This window comes from Saimiri boliviensis, chromosome 10 (assembly GCF_048565385.1).
Source record: "Saimiri boliviensis isolate mSaiBol1 chromosome 10, mSaiBol1.pri, whole genome shotgun sequence".
In the NCBI taxonomy this organism is placed as follows: domain Eukaryota; kingdom Metazoa; phylum Chordata; class Mammalia; order Primates; family Cebidae; genus Saimiri; species Saimiri boliviensis.
In genome coordinates, this window is record NC_133458.1 from 59174527 (window position 1) to 59188434 (window position 13908).

At 35.3% G+C, this 13908-nt stretch overlaps 1 pseudogene; it reads right to left on the reverse strand.

Annotated features, from left to right (window-relative positions):
- Positions 1-6444: 6444 nt before the first annotated feature.
- On the reverse strand, positions 6445-12960 carry LOC101053371 (bifunctional methylenetetrahydrofolate dehydrogenase/cyclohydrolase, mitochondrial pseudogene; annotated as a pseudogene).
- Between the last annotated feature and the right edge of the window lie 948 nt (positions 12961-13908).

The window sequence follows — 13908 nt, forward strand, 5'->3', positions numbered from 1 at the left end:
GTTTATATGATGGATTACATTTATTGATTTGCATATGTCAAACCAGCTTTGCATCCCAGGGATGAAGCCAACTTGATCGTGGTGGATAAGCTTTTTAAAGTGCTGCTGGATTTTGTTTGCCAGTATTTTATTGGGGATTTTTGCATCAATGTTCATCAGGGATATTGGCCTAAAATCTTCTTTTTGTGTGTGTGTCCTCTGCCAGGTTTTGGTATCAGAATGATGTTGACCTCATAAAATGAGTTAGGGAGGAGTCCTTCTTTTTCTATTATTTGGAACAGGTTCAGAAGGAATGGTATCATCTCTTTGTAACTCTGGTAGAATTCAGATGATAATCCATCTGAACCTGGGCCTGGTGGTGACAAAATCTCTCAGGATTTGCTTGTCTGTAAAGGATTTTATTTCTCCTTCTCTCATGAAGCTTAGTTTGTCTAGATATGAAATTCTGGGTTGAAAATTCTTTTCTTAAGAATGAAGATTGTCCCCCACTCTCTTCTGGATTGTAGGGTTTCTGCAGAAAGATCTGCTGTTAGTCTTTTGGGCTTCCCTTTGTGGGTAGCCCAACTTTTCTCTATGGCTGTGCTTAACATTTTTTCCTTCATTTCAACCTTGGTGAATGCGATGATTATGTGTCTTGGGTTTGTTCTGTTCGAGGAGTATCTTCGGTGTTCTGTGTAATTCCGGAATTTGAATGTTGGCCTGTCTTGCTAGGTTGGGGAAGTTCTCCTAGATAATATCCTGAAGTGTGTATTCCAACTTGGTTCCATTCTCCCCATCACTTTCCGGTACGCTAAACAATTGTAGGCTTGGTCTTTTCACATAGTCCCACATTTCTTAAAGGCTTTGGTTGTTCCTTTTCGTTCTTTTTTCTCTAATCTTGTCTTCATGCTTTATGTCATTCAGTTGATCTTCAATCTCAATATCCTTTCTTCCACTTGACTGATTTGTCTATTGATAGTTGTGTACGCATCATGAAGTTCTTGTGCTGTGTTTTTCAGCTGTATCAGACCATTTACGTCCTTCTCTAAACTGTTTATTCTAGTTAGCAGTTCCTGTAACCTTTTGTGAAGGTTCTTAGCTTCCTTGTTGCAATCATTTTTTAATTACCCAATGTTTTAAATCACTCTCTGCTCCAAATACCTAAAGTAGTTTTAGTTTTCTGTACTAAACTTTGTCTGATGTGTATCTCATGTCCTTCTCTACTTAAAAACTTCAATCCTTACCCACTACTTGTGGAAAGTATCCAAATTATTATCATGATATTAATGGATCTATATAGTGATAAAATGTTATAATTATAGAAGTACCATTTATTTTTCCATACAATTCACTCAGCTTTCCTGAAAATTTGTTTTCTCATAATCCAGTATATTTAGTTTACATACATGTTCTTACACTTCTCTCCTCTATAACTTGTTTGTTAAAATTTGTCTGCCTTCAAATTCTTACTCTCATTCTCCTCTCTTATGACAAAGCTCCTATGATCCTCCAATCAGAATTGATCTATTTCTCAGTTAAACTAATCTAGCATTTTTGTTTCTTTAGGATCATGTGAACCTATTCCACACTATTCAACTTCAACTGGACATTGATGACTATCTTTCCTAATGTGCTTCATTAAGTACTGAACCCAATGATATGTCAGTACTCAAAATATATACTGAGTACTGAACCATGGGTCAATCATTGTGCTAGGCACTGGAGTGAGGTATAAAAACATAATTCCTGTCTTAATGAAGCTTATATCCTAGTAGGGTTTAAGTAATCATTAAACAAATCAACCCTAAATATAAAAAATGTCAACTGATCAGTTTGATAAAGAGAAGCATGTGTTATGCTCCTATTACAGGAGAATTTATCTGGTTTGAGGGTTCAGGAAAGCCACCTATAAAAGTGACACTTGAGGTGATGTTTAAAGGATGAGCAGATGTTAAATGTGATGGGGAGGAATACTGGTGACATGATGTGTTGGTATGTCTGTTGCTAAACTGGCAACTAGTAAGGGAATGGAGCCCCTGTTCCTTATACAGGGAGCATTAGTAGCTGAGAGATTCACATGGAGTTTCCCCCTCACTTTACTTAGGAGATGGAGAAAGCACCCTGGGAATAGGGAATTACCCTCATCAAAGAACACACTTTCCTTTCCATAGGAGCTCACCACACCCATGCCTTTGAGTGTGTTTTTTCTACCCCCAGTTTTACACACACACACACACACACACACACACACACACACGAAAGGATAATTGGATTAACTATGAGCAAAATAACAACAAAATATAATACATTTATTGAATATATACCAGGGTCTAGGCACATTTCTATTTATTTACACCTATGTTGTCATTTAATCTGCACAATCACCCTATGGAGCATTTTTTTTTTTTTTTAAGATACTAAAGCACAGAAAATACCAAGATTACAAAATGCTGATATAAGCACCATTGAACATTTACCATGGATTAAATACAACTGTTATAAACACTATTTTTATAGTTATTATTCTCATTTTAGTGAGGGACAGGGAAATGAAGTGACTTGTTTATGGTTACATAGCTAGTGTGGCCAGACCAGCATCTGAACCAGGCTGATTCAGTACAGCACCTGTGCCATTAACCACTCTGTTGCTTTCTAGAACTGGTTCTGACCCTGCTTAGTAAATCATGAAGGGAGGCTTCTGACCTCCATTTTGGGGGTGTCTCTTTAGAAAGTGGGTGCTTAGAACCACATTGTTCACAGCTTTGAGTTCTAATCACTAATTTTGGGAAACAAAATATTCGTACTCAGCATTCTATTATGTATGAGCCATCATTCAACACATTTCTGGATTTTTGTCTTTTCCAGAGTAATATATGCTGATAAATGCACGCTACAGAATATTAAAAACATTTAAAATATGGTTAGGAATAAGTGTTTATGAATGTATTATTTTTGATAATTACGGAATTACTAACTTCCATTAATTTGGATTGGTGAGAATGAACTGTAGTAAAAAGATATAGTTACATGTAAATATATATATTCATCAAGAATGAATGAGTAAATATCACCGACATCATTTTGCTGATAAGAAGATCAGCATAATGAATAACATTTCTGTTATAGATGTGCCTTGTAGAAAAATAATCTTGCCACATTCTTATAGATTCCTTTGTCATTATGTGAAAAACGTAGAAGCAGTGTGGGTTTAAACAGATCGTGAACTGAATTCTAAGAAAGGACTTCCCTAAGGAAACATAAGGGTGTCAGTAACACCTCGAAACCCTATGCAAAATTTGTGCTAATTTGTGTACAATTGTTTTGCTGGGAGAAACAGTTCATTCCTTTAACTAAGTTTCTGGAATGGTTCCCCCAAAAGGTTAAGAAATGCTGATGCAACATAGCGAAATACTTATCAACACTAAACAAATCTAAAACAATATATTCATTTATAAGAAGAGCATTCATCATTCTCTATTAAATGAAAAAAATCATAATGTATAAAGATAGACTAGATAGAGCATTAAAATAAGCACTGATTTACACACCTTTGTTATGAATGAAGTTAAGATGGGCCTCAGGCAGATTGATCCTGTGGAACTGATTTTCTGGCAGCAAAATTTTCCCTGTGTCAGCAGTTTATTTTTGCTTTTTCCTTTATTGTTATATCTTTTTATTTGAGGCGATTTCAAGTGAGATAAAGTTCTGAGATCTAATTTTTATTAAGGTTAAATGTTCATTTTCAGGTTAAATGTTAAATTAAAAATCCTGAAATCTGTTACATACCCCCGCAAATCTAATTTTCAGAAGCTACAATTATTGAAGTCTCGTCAAGGTGGAGATATTATAGTAGAATAATCTGATGGATCGTCATCTTCATAGCACAAAATTGATACTTATTGCTTAGGCAATGTTAAATGTTTCATTTATAATCATATTGTTGGTTTATGAGATTATTTTGTCATCTAATTTGTATGAGTGAGGAAAAATAAATTTGTCTTAGAATCAAAAGCAAAAATGTAAAAGTAATATATACATATACATAAGGAACACATTGTAATTTTAATACATGATATAACATTAATGCGAAACTTCGAAGATGACACTCATTAATGAAATTTCAGAAAAACAGACCAATTGGACAATGCACCATAGTAGAGAGAATATATTTGTCTTATTTCTATTTATGAATAATTTGAATAATATAATACTCAAAATGTCTTTTTGTTTTTTTCCATACAAAGTTTAGGATTTCTTTTCTGTGAAGAATGTCATTGGGATTTTGGTTGGAATTGCATTGTATCTGAAGATTGCTTGGGTAGCATAGACATTTTAACAATATTAATTCTTCTAATCCATGAGCAGGGGATAGCTTTCCATTTATTAATATCATCTTTAATTTCCTTTATCAATGTTTTATAGTTTTCATTGTAGAGATAATTCACTTCTTTGGTTAAATTTATTAATAGGTATTGTATTATGTTGTAGCTATTGAAAATGGGATTTCTTACTTGGTTTCTTTTTCAGATATTTTATTGTTGCATATACAAATACTACTAATTTTTGTATGTTGATTTCGTGTTCTGCAACTGTATTGAATTTATTAGTTCTAACAGTCCCTTGGTGGAGTCTGTAGGGTTTTGTATACATAAGATCATGTCATCTGCAAACAGGAACGCTTTTACTTGCTCCTTTCCAATTTGAATGCCCTCTATTTCTTTCTCTTGCCTAACCGCTCTGTCTAGGAGTTTCAGTACTATCTTAAATAGAAGTGGTGAAAGTAGGCAACCTTGTCTTCTTCCCAATTTTAGAGAAAAAGCTTTCAACTTTTCCCTGTTCAGTGTGATGTTAACTGTGGGTTTGCTGTATATGGCCTTTACTGTGTTGAGATATGTTCCTTCTACATATAATTTGTTAAGGATTTTTACCATGAAGTCATGTTGAATTTTATTGAATGCTTTTTCTGTGTCTATGGAGATGATGATATAATGTTTGTACTTCATTCTATTAATGTTAGGTAATGCAAATCAATCTTTATTGATTTGCGTATGTTGAGCCAGCTTTGCATCCCCAGGATAAATCCCTCTTTAACATAATGAATGGTCTTTTTGATGTGCTGTTGAATTCACTTTGCTAGTATTTTGTTGATGTTCATCAGGGATATTGTTTCCTGTAGTTTGCTATTTTTGTTGTGTCCTTGTCTGGTTTTGGTATCAGGGGAACTTATTTTTTACATCGACAGATGAAATTATATATATTTACCATGTACAACATGATGCTTTGAAGTATATATATACATTGCGGAATGACTACCTTTGGCTAACTAACATATGCATTATCTCACATAGTTATCATTTTTGTATATACACGAATATATTATCTATATTTGAATAATATAGATAATATATACATATTTCAAAATAAAATCTAAGATGTGTTTTTTTTAGCAAAACTTATTTCTACCAAAAGCATTTCAATTAGTATCATTCAAACATTTTTCTGAGGGGAAAAAAAGGTCTCAAGCTTTAAATGCTGAAAGCAGTGAGACTATTTTATTCTATAATTTTCTTTCTTTTTAAAGACACCAGACAGATGTGTTTCATTTTTTTAAAAAAAACCTTTCATCAGAAAGTCTGATTAAATTCAATATTAACTCAAACTCTTAAAATTTTTCTGGAAAAGTCAGCAGGGTACATCACAGAAAAGCAGGCAGCTGCTGACAATTCTTTGGTGGAAAAACAAGTTGCAGAGTTGCCAAGCTGCCCAAATGATTCTCAAGCCACGTTGGTTTTTCAAAAATAGGTTTTAAGATATATCAGAGAAACTATGCAATACAAAAATTTACCAATGACGTATATAGCAAAAGCCAAATATGACAATACACATGAATAATCTATAAAATAAGCCTTTAAATTCCAGAAAACTAAAATGGGGAGAGCTTACTGAAGGGTAACATGCGTAAAATAAGGCCTAACAGCAAGGAACAATTTTAAACATTTTCCCAATGACTGACAAGCTTCAAAACGACAGCATAGGTAAATGATTAACATGTAGTTTTTCTTTTTTCCAAGCCAATTCAGTTCTATATAGATAAATCTGGTTACCAATCAATCCATATATAGAATAATTTTTTTCTACTCAATTATTACCATTTTTTATTTTTCACCTTTTCCTAATTTTCTCTAGCAATATTTTTCCTTTGGTTTAATCAGTTGAACTCTTATTGGAATAGCACTTGGGAAATGCAGTTCTAGAAAAGGCAAATGTTTAACCGAGGTGCTTGACGAAGTGAAGCGTCTACTCTCAATATGACAATATCTCCCATGTTCATCAGTAGGTTAATGGCTGCTCTTGGCTAGATCACGTGACCCTGCATGATACTGGAATGCTCCCTGGTGAGGTACTACAGAGCTATGTGCACAAACACCTACCCATTTAAGCTTTCAACAAACACAAGGCATCATTTTAAACCATTTCAGTAGAATAAATTAAAAATACTGCATTTCTATTGGCCTGCTTTCCTTCTTGATCTGGCTTGGAGTTCTGCTTGTGACATAGAAGACACAATAAATTACTGACTACTCCAAGCTCTTTAGACTTCAGCACTTCTTGTTCTTCAAGCCTCTGCTCCACCCCTTTTTTTTTTTTTTTTTTTTTTTTTTTGCAGTAATAGAGGCATTCTTCATTAGCATCGTCACTGTTACGGGGGCCAACACCTCCAGGAACTGGAGTGATATAACCAGCTATTTGTCTGACTCCTTCAAAATCCACATCTCCAACCAATTAGGTTTGACAGTCTCAGGATTGTGAACTCTATTTATTCTCAGATCAAGGACTGCTGCTCCTTCCTTGATGATACCTGCTGTGATCAGATTTGGAATGCTGGCAGCAGATATTACAGTATCTGCAAGAATCGTATGTTTCTTCAGCTGCTCTTTGGGAGTAAATTGATGAGATACTGTAACAGTGACATCACCCTCGGGACCTTCATGGACCCACTCTGCATGCAGTAACATTGCAATGTGCATTCCAACATTTTTTGACCTAGCCACAACCACATTCTTCCCTAGGGTAGGAATGCCAGTTTGCTTAATTATTTCCCATGGGGTAGCCCATAACATGGAATACTGATCCAAACATATTCGCCTTGCATTAATTACATGAAAGCCATCAACATCCCTGTCTGGAGAAACAGCATTGCAGATCTTTCTCTTATTAATGTACTCTGAAAGAGGCAGCTGAATAAGGAGGCTATCTACAATATCATTATTATTCAGTTTATTGAGTAAACTCAACAATTCTTCCTCTGAAATTGAAGCTGGTTTCACAATTGTCTCACTGTTGATTCCCACATCTGCAGCTGCCCTGGTTTTGCTGAGGATATAGGAGTGACTTGCAGGATTCTCACTGACCCGGGTCATGCTCAGGTGTGGTCATTTGTTACTGGAATAACACCCACTCTCTCACCTCCTACTTGTTGCGTGATCTGCTGGGCCAGTTTCCTTCTAGAAATGACTACAGTGAGGTGGAAGGGGTGCGGGGGGAGGGAGCAGCTACCCGAAGGCTGCAGCAGGGCAGCCAACAAGGGCTTGAGAAAGTGCCCCGGTGACCCTGCCAGGAGGGCTATTCTGTAATTTTCTGTCAGACCTTCAAAGTATTTTTACTATCTTTCTTGTCTTTTAGTAGTTATGAATATTTTCTTGATCATTACTGATTTTTATTTCCTATATTGTGGCAGAAATTTTTATTCTTATATATGGATTTTTGCATTTTCAGGTTAAAATCTTATTTGGTGAAATCTCTTTTTTTTTTTTTTTTTTTTTTTTTTTTTGCCCCCAGAGTTAAGCACAAAAGGGGAAAGATCAGTCTATAATAGAACGATGTAGTGAAACCTTAGCAGAAAAATATCTGGCAGTAGAAGCAGAGAGGTGCCTCCCTGGGAGCTAAAGGTTATGTTTTCTCTCCAAGCTATCTATTCTCCATCACTAATGGAGTTGAAAAAACTTTAAAAAAATGTTTGCTACGTTTTTCAAATCAAATTATGTATATCTACACTAGTGAACACAGGCACTTATGATATGCAGTTAAAGTATTTTATTTAATAGTTCCTTCCTATTGGAATATTGATTCCATGGATAATTTAAGGGGTGCAATAAGATCTTAAATACTTCTGTCTCCTTTTTCTCAGATCCATTCTCCTATTGTGAAATTAGGAAAACAGAGCTTTCAGGACTTTCCCATGTCCATTCATCTATCTACTTAAACATTTTAATTCAATAATATTTTTAGTGTTATTTATTCATGAATTTTTTTATTTAACAGATATTTCTTACTTTCTCCCGCCTGATACTATGCCTATTTCTGGGGAGACAATAAGGAGAAACAGGGAATCCCTGCCTTCATGGAACTTAGAATCTATACACGGAGACAGATATTGTGATTATCACTTAACAATTATAACCCCTGTTACATTGTGATTAATGGTACAAGCAGAAGTGTTTGGTAGTTTGGTTGAGGAATCTGAGGTCGAATGGAGGTTAGTAAGGGAAAGAGAAAAGCAAAGCATGTGAAAAGCTGTGTGGTGGAAAGTTTGGAGGTCTGAAGACAGCAAGGCTGAAACAGAGCGTGAGACATGTGGCGCACAATGAGGATAAAAAGGTTTGAAGACCTCAGACAGGGCCTTACTAGCTACATTGTTTTTCATTTTGTCCAACTGTTTTCCTCTTGATCCCGTATAATAATGGAAAAACACTGAAGCATTCAGCAATCTAGAAACATTGCTTGACTTGTATTTTGAGGAGATCACCTAGCTGCATTTTTGAGAATATTGGAGAGACACCAAAGGCGGTTATGGGAGAAGTTAAAAATCTGTTGCACTAGTTCATGGGAGAGGGGATGGTATTGTGGATCAGGGTACTATGATGGAGAAACAAAGAAATGATTGCAATCAAGAGGCTACTATTAGCAGCAGAAAATGGACTTCGTTGGCAAATTGGAAAGGGTGGCGAGATAAAAAAAAATGGTCAAAGATAACCGCTACTTAGATGGACAGTTATGCATGTTAAAATGTGTTACACTCAAAGAGGGGATACGATCGTCATCAGGTTGGTTTTGAAAATAAAATGTACCTAAGTGTTATCAGCAATCCAAGAGGAGATGCCAAGTTGGCAGCTGGATGTTTGGGTTTTGAATTAGATATATAAATTTCTGAGATATGTGCATATAGAAGAAAACGAATCATCATGTATTAAATGAGATTGATTAGGGGAAAAAATATACAATGAGAAGTCTCAGGAGCTACCCTTGATTAACTCCAATATTAAATGGCCAAATTTAAGCACAAATCCATGTTTTATTTGGCCCATAAAAGAAATGTTCTTGAAAGAATTGGTTGGTAGCGTTTACATAATGGGAGATTACACATAAAATTCCATGTTCCTAGCTTCTCTTGAAAACCAGAAGCTATGACCATATAGATGTGGTATTCTAACTGAACCACAGGTGGCCACAGTGGAGCAGCAGCTTAACCTCCGTTAGACAGATGCAGCATGCATTTTGCAGTTATTCACAATTTCCGCCACTCCCTACTCTCCATCACCTCTCTGGTGGGCTGCCATTTGCTGTCATAACTTGTGTTGGAGTTTTCCAAAAGCCTAATGCCATTACCTGTCTGCCCTCTTGCATGTATTCAAATTTGTGGACTCTGCATAGACTTTAAACTCTTCTAAAGTCTAGTGGGCAATAAATACCTATAAACATATACTTATTGTATGCTGTGATAAGAACTCAAGTAGACACTTACTGAAAGTTCATGGGTAACAGAGGAGAAAGTCAACTGCTCTGCCTGGAAAAATATCCGGCCCTGAATGATGACTTTTTGTTGTTGGTTTTATTTTGCTTTATTTTAAGAGAAAAATGGGAATAAAATTCTGAGAAAACAGAATTTCGTAAAGTGATAGATGTTTCCTGGGAGTCAATTAGAAATTTGACGTATGGGAGAGGACAGAGCAAATTTGGGAAGAAGGTCAAGATGGATTCCGAAAGATATTTTATGACAGAATGAAACACAAATTCCATCCTTTAAGCACTAGAGAGCCATGGGGGAAAAATAAAAGTTGTGAAGTGACTCTCTTATGGGTAATCTTCGCTCTGTTTTATCTGTTTACAAGATAAGAATGCATCTTAAATGTTTACAGGGCTAAGAATGTTTTTAATCATTTTATACAGCCACTCACCTACTTTGTGTTGTGTGTTAAAGACAAACTTACTTCAGTTCAGATACCAGTAATTTGTTCTGTACTTTTCATATTGATTCTTAGAAGCAGACTATTCCTTTGGAAAAGAACTTTTGTTAATCTAAAGGCCATTTAGTCATTCATACCAGTAAACTTCCTTCTCCAGTTTAACTCCCAAGTTTACAATTTTTTAGCCTCTAGAAACCAAATCTTTTCTATTTATCCAAGTCTCTACTCAAATAATTCAGAGAACTATTAAATAATTATTATTTAATAATTATAATAGATATTTAATATTTATAAACTAATGTATTTCTGTGAGATAATATTTATCCTGATTAACAAATTAAAATTCTAAGTTCTTCAAAAATATTAGGCCCATAAATGCATATCATTACCTATTTTATTAAGACAAACTAATTTTAGCTTCTAAAAATAAGATGTAGACATTGATAGAATTGGAAAATAAAATGTAATGGCACAAGGGCAAATGCCAGTTTTTGAATTATATATAGTGATGATTCATGGGCCTGACCATAAATCTTAAATAATGGAGCACATTAATCTTGAGAGATTGTCACAAGCATATGGAACCTTCAGGTGATGTAGTGACTAATGACTATTCGTAGGCCAAAGTGAAATCCCAGCTTAACACCTAGGTTCACGTATGTGTGTACATGATAAAAGCTGTATCATTGGAGATTTTTCGTTTACTTTGTTTTTGTCATTATTATTATTGTTATTTAATCTAATTTGTGAGCTTCTGAAGAGAAAACCAGTGCTGAGTAAATCAGATATCTAGTAATCCATTTATTTAAAAGATACGTTTTTTTCCCAAAAGAAAGTGACCATGTTCCAAATTACAAGCCTATGTGTATATGCCTCTGTATATGTGTGTGTGTTTGCATACATTTGTGTGTGTGTAAATAGACAGACAGTACACCTAGTAGTCTCTAGTGCTATTGCGGACATTTGAACCAGTTTTTTTGTGGTAGTTTATTTTTAATATACAGAGGGTTTTTTTTTTGTTGTTGTTGTTGTTTTAAGGAATGCTTAACAAAATAAAGCTGGCTGGATAAATAGAGAAAAGGACACGGGAAGATATAATCTGACACAGTACCTCCAGATTTGGGCTGGATGGCTAACTAAGAGTTATTTTAGATATTAAACATAGAGGGTTAGACCTAATATGGAGATACTGTTAATGAATTTTGAGGAAGAGAACTAATTTAAATCCTTCTGTCTCTGTAGCGCTCTTATATTGCTAGCACAGAGAGCCCACATTTAAAAGCTGATGGAGTATTTTTCCTTTAGGAAGTTAGCTATAGGGTATATATTGACTGCGTGAAACAACAGTGCTCAAACCAGAGGGAAAGGAAAAACATCCCTGCCCAAAAGCAAGAGAAAACTACAATATGTGAAGATCCCTGCTGTGCTTTTCTGTTCCCTGTAAAACGGAATGATAGAAAGCCGCCTGGTTTTTGTTTCAGCAACTCCACTGGATCCCTCTTGCACAAAGCTTTCAATATCAGGACAGACGTGGGGGACCTCACTTCTAACAATTCCTTCAGGATCACTCTTCTTGCTAAACCAGTCAGGTTATTTTTAGGTCTTAAGAGCAAGGGTTCCAGGTGAGGAACAAAACAGACTGAAGGGTGAGACTGTGGGGAGATTTCAAATTCAGCCACTGAAAGCTCACGAAATACAGGCACTTATGTACAACCCCTCCTATATTTAATTCATTTTAAATATAGTTTTATGCATTTTGCTTAAAAATAGAATCAATCTTCTATTTTTAGAGTAGTTTTGTATGCAGAAAAAGAAAGGGGACAAATTTAGAAAACAATGACCCTCCCTAACAACAACAAAAAAGCCAAGATATTATAGTGGGTTGTAAGCCTCACATCTATCAGATTTAATTTTTTCTCCTAAGAGGAAGTCAGACAATTCTGACAGCCTAAGCCTAGATTATCTTTGGCCTTAGACCATTTTCCTCTATGCGTCTGCAATTTGATTCTTGTTGATTTCTCCCAGGGATTTTTTTCCAGATGAATAATTAATTAGAATCCATGTCAATTTTCCATGGTCATTGAATACTGTCAAAATCTTCCTAGAATAAAACTTGTGATTTGTACAATGTGAATTGTTACATATTCTACTTTCCTTGCAGTTTGAAGGTTGTCTATATCCATGTGAGATTTGTCATTAAAAACTCAAGTTAGTTGTCTAAGTATAATCCCTGATACACTTTCCTTGTTAAAATCTCCCTTTTGTCACTTCAGTACCTCCGGAAACTTTTATTGTAGCTTGAACAGTTTGGATTTTATTGTTTTACTATGATTCAGTGACCATTTAGCACCCATGATACATTAGATTATAAAAATATGTAGCTATTGTCTGCTTTTATAAAATTTAAAATTTTTATTTGATGGATACATTCTAGGATTTTTTTTTTTTTTTTTACTAGAAAATAGTGATACAGTTTGGCTATACGTCTCCACCCAAATCTTATCCTGAATTGTAATCCCCAGGAGTTGAGGGAGGAACCTGATGGGAGGTGATTGGATTATGGGGGCAGTTTCCTCCACGCTATTCTTGTGATGGTTCTCACAAGATCTGATGGTTTTATCAGTGTTTGGCAAGTTCTTCCTACACTCTTGTCTCTGTCTTTCCTGCTGCCTTGTGAAGAAGGTGTCTGCTTTCCCTTCAGCCGTGATTGTGAATTTCCTGAAGCCTTTCCAGCCATGTGGTCAATTAAACCTATTTCCTTTACGAATTACCCAGTCTTGGGTATTTCTGTATAGCAGTGTGAGAACAGACTAATACAAACAGCATGTAAATAAATGATTGTAAAAATAATTAAATCAAATAATTAGAAAATAGAGATACAAAAACCCACTTATGATTCTTGTTCTAAAATACAAAGGATGAATCTCTAACTTTCCCCAGTACTCTTAACAAATTTTTATCATTTGTACACTAAAAATAATTGTATATACCCAAAGGATTATAAATCATTCTATTATAAGGACATGTTCATAGTGGCACTGCTTACAATAGCAAAGACCTGGAACCAACCCAAATGCCCATCGATGATAGACTAGATAAGGAAAATGTGGCACATATACACCATGGAATACTATGCAGCCATAAGAAACGATGAGTTCATGTTCTTTGTAGGGACATGGATGAATCTGGAAACCATCATTCTCAGCAAACTGACACAAGAACAGAAAATCACACACCACATGTTCTCACTCATAGGCAGGTGTTGAACAATGAGAACACATGGACACAGGCAGGGGAGCATCACACACTGGGGTCTGTTGGGGGGGGTTCAAAGGAGAGACAGTGGGATAGGGGTCGGGAAGTCAGGGAGGGATAACATGGGGAGAAATGCCAGAGGTGGGTGACAGGAGGGTGGAGGCAGCAAACCACATTGCCGTGTGTGCACCTATGCAACAGTCCTGCATGATCTGCACATGTACCCCAGAACCTCAAGTACAATAAAAATAAAAATAAAAATAAAAAAGTAATTGTATTCGCAGCTAACATATTCTATAAATTTTTCAAAAGTTTTCTTTCTCTAAGAAACTTTTCAAAATGTCTCATTTTTCCAATTATTATTTTTTATTTTGACTTGTAATGTGTTTAAGGTTTTAAATTCTTCCTTAGATAAGAAACTAAAATCAAT